Below are 12,406 nucleotides of genomic sequence, written 5' to 3'. Positions count from 1 at the left end.
GACTTATCAAAAGGTATAGAAAAATATTTCCATCCACCCTTACTATTCTCATACTCACCTCACCAACTCATACATCATACATATCTTAAAAACCTCATCTAAAACCACTACACACAACCACCTCCAAATCCCAACAAGGACCCTTGTTTCGCCCCACCCAGGCTACTTCAGGGGATGTATTCCTGCACCATTCCCATAAAATCCCTGGACTAGTATCTTCCATGAAATCAGGTCATGCCAGTGCGATCTGCACTGCTCACATGTAATCCAACCACCATCACATTCGCTCTACAAAACTAAAACAAACAACAATCATTTAAAAATGCTTTCAACATATACATATTATTTATTACTCTACCCAACCACATTTTCCACTTACTCGCTATGGGCCTCACAACCTCATCATGTCCCTGTAGTTCTTCAATTCACATAATCCCTTTTCACCAACACAAAATCACTACAAACATTAAAAATCATTCCTCACAAATACCCCCTCCCCAACCCTATTGTATGTCACTAATAATACAACTATCACATATATATCAATACTCAGGAAATATTATCCACAATAAAACCACAGCCAGTAATCACGGTTACCACCATTCACATTAATATATACTTCACATCTTCTACCGGCATCAGCCCTTCATTTCTAAATTCAAAAACACAAATAAGACATCAGAATTCTCTAAACCATACACAATTACATATACTCCTCCAAGTACCAACCTGTTAATTTTCCTGCATTCCACCAAAGTCACTCCTCACACGCATATCTCTCACTTCTTAAGGACACCGCTGCCCATGTAAGTTGACGTACATGTCAATGTCTTTAAAAACAAACCGCAGCCAATCACCATACACCCATGCCCTCTATCCCATCAAACCCAACACAACCCTTCAATCCCTCATAATAATATGGCACACCTACTCTAACAGCGTCATATCTCACCCTAAAAGAGTACTTCCCACTCACCCCCGCAATTACAACTGTGGCGGTACAATATATTACAAAAATACATAAATGTATTCTCTTACAATTTCCCAATCCCCTCACTAATAAAACGCTTCCCACTCAACATCACTATTTATTTAAACCGAAAAGATTAGATGTTTTCCAACAGTAGATAAAGTTTTGCTCTATCCGCCATAACATATGGGTCACATCACCCCTATGTTTACTATTCATTTGCATAATGACAAAAAATTTAAGCTAGTCTGCCCAGTGTTTAGCCACATTCCAATGTGATACTAACGGAGTCCCCTCCTTCTTAGTCTGTAGATTACTCTTATGCTGAGCAATCCTCTGCCGTATCATCAGCTTTGTATGCCCAATGTACACTAAATTACATGGGCATAAAATAGAATTCATAACCCTCTCCGAATGACAGGAAAAACATCCATTAATTACATATGGGAACTTTAATAGGGGATGTTGGAACCTATCAATAGCCATTTAGTTTTACCCATATTCTCACCATTTTCATGATCCCTTTTTCCACTAGGTATTAAAGCCCTCAAGTGTTTTCCTCTCAATTGCAAAAACAGGATTATCCTCAAATCCAGGTATTGACTTCAGTACCACCCAATGTTTTAAAATAATATTTTTAATACCCAAAATTCTAAATAAGGTATACAACATTTTATTCTATCCAACTGCGAGCGAGCTGCCTTAATTAATAGATTTTCTCTATTGACATATAATCCTCTTTTATACGCTCTCTTAACACACCTCTTAGAGAATCCTCAACTAATACATTTCTGGATAAGTCCCTGAGCCCTTATCTTATACTCTTCAACAGAAAAACAAATCCTTCGGTATCTCAAAAACTGGCTTATAGGTATACTTTCCCTCAATCTACGTGGGTTTTACATGAACAGTAGTGACCAACCTTCCATTTACTCAATATACTGACATTTATTTATTTGTTGGTTTTTATATACTGACATTCGTCGGAACATCATGCCGGTTTACATTGTAACAAATTAACAAGAGAGAGAAATACAATAAACAGGGATGGGGAAGGGGGGGAGCAGTAATGAAGGAGGAGAGAGGACATCAGTAGGAAAGATAGGGAAAAGGAGAAATTTGATAGGAACATTTGAAGAGTAAAATTAACCATAGACAATATATGTACAGGTGGGCTGGTAGGTACCAGACCATTGATGGCAGTGAAAGGGAGAGGTGGGGGGGAGGGAGGGGAGGGGAGGGAGAGACAGGGCAGGATAAGCTTAGAGTGGAGGAGGGGAACTTATAACACAGTATTTCGGAGTCTTTGCTAAGGGGAAGAATAGGGGAGAAAGCAGAGAGGCAGATAGGAGGAGGGGAGAGTGAGTGGGCTAAGAGGTTAGAGTGAAAGCTAAGTTTGGTCAACATCTGGATACGCTAATGTAAAGAGCCAGGTTTTGAGCCCTTTTTAAAATTTAGACAGGTTAGGTTCTAGACAGAGGGCCATGGGCAAGGTGTTCCATAGGGAAGGGCCGGCAATGGAGAAGGCCCTTTCTCTGGTTGAGTTTTTAGTGAGGGGATGTATAGAGTTCCAGCAAGGATGGATCTGGAGGGGTGGGTTGATGATTGGAAAAGTGGTGCATTCTCGAGCCAAGTGTGATTTTGATTGTACAATAGATTGTGGAGAATGGTGAGTGTTTTGTATTTTATGCGGGAGGCTATGGGTAACCAGTGGAGGTCTTTTAGGATAGGGGCAATGTGATCAGATTTACGTGTGTTTGTGAGAATTCTGGCCATGGCATTCTGTAAAAGTTGGAGGGGTTTGATAGTGGAGAGAGGGAGGCCCAGAAATAAAGAATTGCAATAGTCCAGTTTAGTTAAGATAGTTGCCTGTAGGACTATGCGGAGGTCTTGGGTAAAAAGCAGGGGTTTAAGTTTCTTTAGGATATGCAATTTGAAAAAACCTGTTTTTATGTTGTTGTGGATGTGAGATTTGAAATTTAAATGTTGGTCAAGATAGACACCGAGATCTCTCACATTGCAGGTGAATGCATCGGGTGGAGGGTTGGTGTTGCTTAATGCAGGGAGCGAGCGAGCTGGGGGATTGGAGATTGTGAGGAGCTCCGTTTTTGTTATATTTAAAGCGAGATGTAGGTTTCAGAAGAGGGTGTTGATTGAAGTAAGGCAAGAATCCCAGAATTGTAAAGTTTTGGGGAGGGATTCTTGAGGCGGGATGAGGATTTTAACGTCGTCAGCGTACATGAAGAACTTTAGGCCAAGATCAGAGAGGAGATAGCAGAAGGGAAGGAGATAGATATTGAAGAGCATGGAAGAGAGGGAGGAGCCCTGCAGGACGCCCTGTGTGAGGGGAATGTGGGATGATTCACAATTGGCTATTTTTACAGTGTAATTTCTGTTGTTGAGATACTAAGTGATTTTATGAGCTTAAAAAATGCAGTCAATAGCATCACTCAGACAGGGAATTCTCTTATGAAAGAAAAATGAGAAAATGTTTAAAAATGAGACACAAACTGATATAAAGCTTTGAAGATACAGCAGACCTGTTAATAATCAAGCCAAGCACCTACTAAAAGTTCTGTGCTAGCAAAGAGGCCTGGGAAAGTGGTACTGACTCTTCAGGAGCACCGCGTGCATGCACAATGCAGTTTCATTTAATACAGAACAAGCCTAGAGTAATATTTTAATTAAGACATTATCGCTAGAGTAAGAGGTAAGATATGAGTAGAGTTTGATTAAAAAAATAAACAAATAAAGAAAAATTAAGGACATTTTTTTAATGTATTAGAAATCGAAACTTTGTAAACCGTTGTGATGGCAAAACTGAACGACGGTATACAAAACTCGATAAATAAAGTAAAAGAAATAAATCAAGAAATCAATAGAAAGGAATTTGAATGCTGTCTGAGACTAATCTACTTCTTCATGAGGCTGGAGAAAACATATTCAGCTCTCAGGGCTCTACAAGATGAATAAATATCATATCTTGCTTTCTATCTATCTACAGATACAGACACACACATTTTGGTAACTGAGTCTAAGAGGGCAGCTCTATGGGCAGTGGTGAGGACAATCTTCGCATATCTATGATGATCCCTCCTCCTCATCTTAGTTGCTCTTTGCCAAAGCTGTGCCAAATATTTTTTTCTTCTCAGTTGTCTGCTTTGTAAGGCAGGCGATGAATCAAGTGTGTATAAGTAAATAAGTAAATGAATAAAAGTTTATCAAAGGTGATATCTGACCAAAATCTAATTCTTTTTGCTGTTGGCTATCTAGAAGCCTGGGTGACGTCCTGTGGGTAAGCTTAAAAGTTGGCATTTTTTCAAAGTAATATCTTGGGTTTTCTTCCTTGCCTTTTCTGCTTTAGACTTGATCTCACTGGATATGTTTCAGTCGCCGATCTTTCAAGTATTCTGTCTCCTGCAATATTATCTTTGTTACAATCTCTTCTTCCTTTCTATGCTCCTGATCCCAAACTGCCTCCAATCTCTTTGGGGATCTTACCTGCTGAGACAGGTGACTCTTCTTCAGGAGATCCAGAAATCTTCCTCCCTTCATGGATTAGCTTGTTCCCTTATCACAGTCAGTTTCTGGCTTGTTCCATCATGCAGTGCTGTTTTTCTCCAAGCATGAATGGTTTTCCTGTAAGATCATGGGATTTCAGTTTATTCTGCTCTTGGATAGGAAGAGTCTGTAGGAGATACCAACTGTCTGTGACTTCCTGCTAATGTGCACCTTTTAGACTTCCATCCTCTCATTCATTTCTCTTCCATAGTAAAAGATTCTAAAATACTTAGGCAGAAATTCAAAATTAAAAGTATAAACTTGAGAACATTTCCAGGGAGAGAGCTGTTAGTCTGTAGCACAAATAACAACAATAATGCTGGTAGCATCCTACAGACCCACTGATGTATTGAGGCATTTGCTTTGTCTGATGATTTTCGTCTTTGAAAGCTAATGCCTCAATAAACCAGTAAGTCAAAAAGTCAAATCAGCCTCTTTTATAAATATGAAACGTGTTTCAATAAATCCATTCACACAACTTACAATATTTTCCTCTTTTATGGGATGGCGGGGTGGGAACAGTGGGTGAATAGTAATAACATTAGTTGTAATAATCATAAAATAGTGAAAACATACCCATTTGTTGGCAAATGGATCCTTTCTTCAGTGATATTAAGTAGTTCATAGTTTCCTGAATCTTTTATGTACATTTGTAACAACCCCAGGGATCCTATCTTGCAGCTTGTTACCCTAAAGACGTTCCATTATACTTTAAGGATGTGCACAGTCAAATCCTCCTCTAAATTCCACATGGACACCACACACAGTAAGCTGTATTTAACGAAATATGAATGATCATACTTTACCTTCTTTTTTCTATAAGTTGCTGATATACATTTTTATATGGAAAGTAATAGTACAATTTTACCACTAAATCCTCATCTGCTTGACATCATAACTTCATAATTGTTGCATAAAATCAATCTTATAAAATCACCAGTTGTGTAACTAACACTATGCAAAGGGAACTTAAATTATACCTTTAATTATTTTCTATATTTATCTTTTGTATAGTGGAAGTAAAGTGTGATCAGTAGAGAAAAATGGTGAGTCTAAGGAATATAAATTGATTAGCTCAATTAAACAAAGCATTGATCCATCCATGAAAGATTCCTGGTTTCTAACTCTGACTCTCATGCGACTCTCAGCAGATCCCATTATCCTCCTAATTCTTAGTTCTTCTCTCAGCTTTTCCACTATTTCACTGTGGAAATCTCATTTTACTTTGTATGGCTTTCTTATCCAAATTAAACTGTGTTATTACTAATAATAGCCATGTCTAGTCTATTTTTTATTTATTTAGATTTATATTCCACTTTTTCACACTTTTTTCAGTGCTTCAAAGTGGTTACATTCAGGTACTGTAGGTATTTCCCTATCCCCAGAGGGCGTACACTGCGGGGAACGAGGACTGGTATTGGCGAAGCTCCAGCCTGCCTCCGTCAGTCAGCCAGCTCCACCCGCCAATGGTGGGGACCCCATAGGGCTCGCCCTGCGGGTAGTGTCAAACCCACCTCGGCCAAGGGTCCACCTCCTGCACAACACTGCCCCTCCTTAGAGCACTGTTATGAGAAAATTGCCTATTGGACAATGCTCTTTTAGCTATTTTCTCACTTTAATACACTGAGTAATTTGCACTGTCAACCATTAATGATGCAACACTTTACCTATTTACTATACTTTGTGTAAAATAGATCTGTTTTAGAATCAAGCAAATACATCTGATTCTAATTAGCAGCTCTGGGAAAATTAAAGTTTAGAGTCTGGAGAATGGAACTAATACAGCCTGGTGCTAGACACTATAACATTAAGAGAGTTTTATAACAAAAGATTAGCAAGGTTTAGAACAGGAGTCACCAAACTTGCTCCTTTGGGCTTCAACCCTGTTGAGTTTTCAGGATTTCCCCAATGAATATATCTGAGATCTATTTTCATGCACTGGCTCTGTTCTATGGAAAGAGATGTCATGCATATTCATTGCATATATCCTGAAAATACAACTAGGTTGTGGTCCCTGAGAACCTAGTGGGGACCTCGGCTTCAGAAGGCCATATATTTCTAACCATGTACTCAGAAATGGAGATAGTATCTCTAATGTCTGGGTAGGTGACCACTTGAATACCAGTGATTAACAGATGGTATGGTTTCAGCCAAGATGGAGAGAAGTCACACAAAGATCAAAGTCCTAGACTTCAAAAATACTGACCCTGGTAAAATGGGAATGCATCTTGAGGAAAAGCTTGAATGCTGAGAGAAGAAAGAGTAATGTAGAATAACAGAGGACCGAATTTAAAAGAGCTATATTAAAAGCAACAAACCTTTATATAAGAAAAGTTTAAAAAAGTAAGTGAAAACAGAAACTAAAGAGGTAGATGAAAAATAAAAACAAAAAGATAAAAATTGAAAATGTACAAAGGAACACAGGTAAAGAATATATGATGATGCTGAAAGAGATGAGGAATAAATCAGGACAGCAAAAGCTTGAGATAAAGTGTTACCAATGACGTTAAGCAAGGTGACAGAACATTTTTTAGACATCAGTCAAATGCCCATCTGCATCATGGGGTGTCTCTTCACCTGCAAGAATGTAAAATGCACAGACTGTCACCACAGGCTCCTTCTGTCAGTCATTCTCTGCAGTCTCACACTGGATATTCCTTACAGGCATGGAGAACAGTCAAAGGCTCCCCACTCAAAAGCCTCTTCCTACTGAGTAGGCTTCTAGTCCACCCTGTTATTGTAAGCAAAGCATACAAAACGACCTATCAACCTTTTCATCAATAGATTATCTGTAAACATGCAAATATATTTATTGCTTGATGCATTTAATTTCCGGTGGATTTTCTCCTATGTCTGCCCCTTTCTTTAAGATTTATTTATTTAAAATTTTTATATACCGACATTTGTTTGCACCTCACATCGGTTTACAAGGAACAGGTTTAACAATGTATAAGAATTACATAGAACAAATAGAACAATAGCAGTAACATAATTAAAGGTGAATCAACAAGTGGAGATAATATACAAATTCCATCAAGGCGGATTGAAACAAGTAAAACTGGATTGATAAATGGGTGATTATATAATACGGGTGTAAAACCCTTAGAAGGCTACATGAACGGTTGCGTTGCAGGTTATAGGCGTAGCATAGTTTGATATAAAGTGGGAGGGGCATGCATGTATGGATAAGATTATGCAAATGCCTGTTTGAAAAGCCAGGTTTTCAGTTTTTTTTTTTAATTTCTGGGTGCAGTGTTCTTGGTGCAGATCAGGGGGCATGGAGTTCCAGATTGAGGGTCCTGCATGTTCCTTCGTGGAGATAAAGTGGGTGAGATTAGGAGAGGGTGTGTGTAGGGTTCCTTTGTAGACGGAACTGGTTGGTCTATTAGTGGTGTAGAATTGTATGGAGTCGTTTAGCCAGTGCATGCTCTGGTTGTATAGGGTTTTATGTATGATAGTGAGCATCTTATAGAGAATTTGGAAAGAGATTGGTAGCCAATGGAGATCTTTGAGGATGGGGGTAATATGATCTTTTTTACGAGTGTTGGTAAGAATTCTAGCTGCAGAATTTTGTAGCATTTGGAGGGGTTTAATTGTTGCTATAGGGGGTGGACCCTTGTCCTGGAGCAGTGGAGAATGGCTCCCTGGTAGGGACCAGGAAGCACCTGCCCCCAGGGGGCAGAGCACTGAAGGAGACAGAGGCTAAGATGAGCTTCAGCACTGGAAGTCCGAAGTCCCTCCGGGAGGAGTCCGTAGGGACCTGGGCCGCTTGGATTTAGGTGGGCCTCGCAGAGTCTCCTGGAGAGATGGTAGACTGGCGTGCCCACAGACAGAAGAGGAGTGCAGTCAGGTTTGAGACTGGAGGTCAGATGGAGCAAGGAGGACCAGAACAGCGTAAGTGATGACAAGGCTAGGAACAGAGCCAGAATCTGGAGACGAGTTCCAGCAGGCAGAGGTCAGAATCCGGGGATCAGTCCGAGGAATGGTCAACAAAGCAGAGGTCAGGTTCCGGAGGTCAGACGAGGTCACAGGCAAGCCGAGGTCAGAAGGCAGGCAGCAGGTGGACAGGTCTAGGAGCAGGCTGAGGTCAGTACCAGTGAAACAGTCCGGAGGTACTACCTGGGAAGACGGACAGACGAACATAGGAACAGGAGGACGCTGGAATACTAGGATGCAGGAACAAGACAGGAACAAAGCTGGAACAGAAGGATCCTGGAACGAGACTGGAACAAGGTTCAGACATAGTGACAATCTAGCAGTTTGGGTTTATGTTCCTCTGTTCTAACTCTAGCTATTTTGGAAAGATATAGGTTAGCAGGGGGAATGGTGAGCATGTTTAGGTGTGCGGGTAAGCTGCTGTGGGCAGACATGTTTGTGCTTCTGGTTCTGTGTGAGCTGAGAGAGGGAAAATGAGTGAGAGGTAGCCAGACTCGCTGCTGGCTCTACGCTGTTGTGCTTTGAAAGTGTATGAAGTGTATGAAGAGGGGAGCTACTGGTCGAGTTGCGCCTGTGTCAGGGGAAAGATCTAATTATGGCCATTTTGGAAAGGATGCCAACGGCAGGGGGTGTAGCAAGCATGGGTCAGAATGTGAAAAGCCTTTGTTGTGGAAGGATTATGGGTAACTTTGACACTGAGGAGTTGATCAGGCATGGATTCAGGTGTGAGAGGTGCGAGTGGCATGAAAGTTATCAGTGTATACTTTCCTGCTTCTAAGATTGTCCTAAGATTTGTTGTATTACTATTTAAGTAGGAAGCAGTGTTGAGTGTTTTACGTATATACTTTACCTCAGTGCTCCCTGTTGTCAGGGGTAATTTGAAGTATTTGGTGAAAGAATAACTAGATATCCTGCATTTAAAGAAATTATTTTGCAATAAAGATAGTAACTTGACCAAAAATGTTTTGTGGGTCTTGGCCAGCATTATGATATTCCTCAGTTATTAATTGGATGCTGCAGTTTAATCTTTGAAGAACTGAAATGTGCTTTCCTTGGGGATCCAGTCCCACATGTCACAAGACATACAGTGTATATTTACCTATGGTTTTGTCTTTGTGTGCATGCCTGTCAGAGTCCTGGACCAGCCTGCTGCCTCCCTCTTCACATAGGTAAGGATTACACTTCTGAGCTTGATGGCCGTGCTCTGCAGTGCCACTGTTTATTGATGCATCTTTATTGTAAATAATTAGAGGATTTCAGGATTTTTCCAGAGTGACAAAGATCACTAGACATAGATCAGAAAGAAAGGGACTTTTTTGGGTAAGATGGTTACCTGTAAATAAAGAAATGGAAATGCAGTAAACCATTTAGCATAGTGGCAGGGTCACTGTCAAGGAGTACAAGGGGCCCCAGTCCCAAATCATTGCTGCTTAAAAATAGTGTGAGGTAGAATGTCAACCTTAGTCATAATCCCCCAAAACTGACATGGATAGGGAGTAATATCATAGAGTCGTGGTGCTATAGCTGCAAGCTGGGACATTTCTATAGCAGTAGAATGTCAACCTTAGTCATAATCCCCCAAAACTGACATGGATAGGAAATAATATCATAGAGTCGTGGTGCTATAGCTGCAAGCTGGGACATTTCTATAGCAGTAGAATGTCAACCTTAGTCATGATCTCCCAAAACTGACATGGATATGGAGTAATATCATAGAGTCGTGGTGCTATAGCTGCAAGCTGGGACATTTCTATAGCAGTAGAATGTCAACCTTAGTCATGATCTCCCAAAACTGACATGGATAGGGAGTAATATCATAGAGTCGTGGTGCTATAGCTGCAAGCTGGGACATTTCTATAGCAGTAGAATGTCAACCTTAGTCATAATCCCCCAAAACTGACATGGATAGGAAATAATATCATAGAGTCGTGGTGCTATAGCTGCAAGCTGGGACATTTCTATAGCAGTAGAATGTCAACCTTAGTCATAATCCCCCAAAACTGACATGGATAGGGAGTAATATCATAGAGTCGTGGTGCTATAGCTGCAAGCTGGGACATTTCTATAGCAGTAGAATGTCAACCTTAGTCATGATCTCCCAAAACTGACATGGATAGGGAGTAATATCATAGAGTCGTGGTGCTATAGCTGCAAGCTGGGACATTTCTATAGCAGTAGAATGTCAACCTTAGTCATAATCCCCCAAAACTGACATGGATAGGAAATAATATCATAGAGTCGTGGTGCTATAGCTGCAAGCTGGGACATTTCTATAGCAGTAGAATGTCAACCTTAGTCATAATCCCCCAAAACTGACATGGATAGGGAGTAATATCATAGAGTCGTGGTGCTATAGCTGCAAGCTGGGACATTTCTATAGCAGTAGAATGTCAACCTTAGTCATAATCCCCCAAAACTGACATGGATAGGGAGTAATATCATAGAGTCGTGGTGCTATAGCTGCAAGCTGGGACATTTCTATAGCAGTAGAATGTCAACCTTAGTCATAATCCCCCAAAACTGACATGGATAGGAAATAATATCATAGAGTCGTGGTGCTATAGCTGCAAGCTGGGACATTTCTATAGCAGTAGAATGTCAACCTTAGTCATAATCCCCCAAAACTGACATGGATAGGGAGTAATATCATAGAGTCGTGGTGCTATAGCTGCAAGCTGGGACATTTCTATAGCAGTAGAATGTCAACCTTAGTCATAATCCCCCAAAACTGACATGGATAGGAAATAATATCATAGAGTCGTGGTGCTATAGCTGCAAGCTGGGACATTTCTATAGCAGTAGAATGTCAACCTTAGTCATAATCCCCCAAAACTGACATGGATAGGGAGTAATATCATAGAGTCGTGGTGCTATAGCTGCAAGCTGGGACATTTCTATAGCAGTAGAATGTCAACCTTAGTCATAATCTCCCAAAACTGACATGGATAGGGAGTAATATCATAGAGTCATGGTGCTATAGCTGCAAGCTGGGACATTTCTATAGCAGTAGAATGTCAACCTTAGTCATAATCTCCCAAAACTGACATGGATAGGGAGTAATATCATAGAGTCGTGGTGCTATAGCTGCAAGCTGGGACATTTCTATAGCAGTAGAATGTCAACCTTAGTCATAATCCCCCAAAACTGACATGGATAGGGAGTAATATCATAGAGTCGTGGTGCTATAGCTGCAAGCTGGGACATTTCTATAGCAGTAGAATGTCAACCTTAGTCATAATCTCCCAAAACTGACATGGATAGGGAGTAATATCATAGAGTCATGGTGCTATAGCTGCAAGCTGGGACATTTCTATAGCAGTAGAATGTCAACCTTAGTCATAATCTCCCAAAACTGACATGGATATGGAGTAATATCATAGAGTCGTGGTGCTATAGCTGCAAGCTGGGACATTTCTATAGCAGTAGAATGTCAACCTTAGTCATAATCCCCCAAACTGACATGGATAGGAAATAATATCATAGAGTCGTGGTGCTATAGCTGCAAGCTGGGACATTTCTATAGCAGTAGAATGTCAACCTTAGTCATAATCCCCCAAAACTGACATGGATAGGAAATAATATCATAGAGTCATGGTGCTATAGCTGCAAGCTGGGACATTTCTATAGCAGTAGAATGTCAACCTTAGTCATAATCCCCCAAAACTGACATGGATAGGGAGTAATATCATAGAGTCGTGGTGCTATAGCTGCAAGCTGGGACATTTCTATAGCAGTAGAATGTCAACCTTAGTCATAATCCCCCAAAACTGACATGGATAGGGAGTAATATCATAGAGTCGTGGTGCTATAGCTGCAAGCTGGGACATTTCTATAGCAGTAGAATGTCAACCTTAGTCATGATCTCCCAAAACTGACATGGATATGGAGTAATATCATAGAGTCGTGGTGCTATAGCTGCAAGCTGGGACATTTCTATAG

Source organism: Rhinatrema bivittatum, chromosome 13 (genome assembly GCF_901001135.1).
Source record: "Rhinatrema bivittatum chromosome 13, aRhiBiv1.1, whole genome shotgun sequence".
Taxonomy (NCBI): Eukaryota; Metazoa; Chordata; class Amphibia; order Gymnophiona; family Rhinatrematidae; genus Rhinatrema; species Rhinatrema bivittatum.
Note: the sequence above shows the minus strand (reverse complement) of the source record.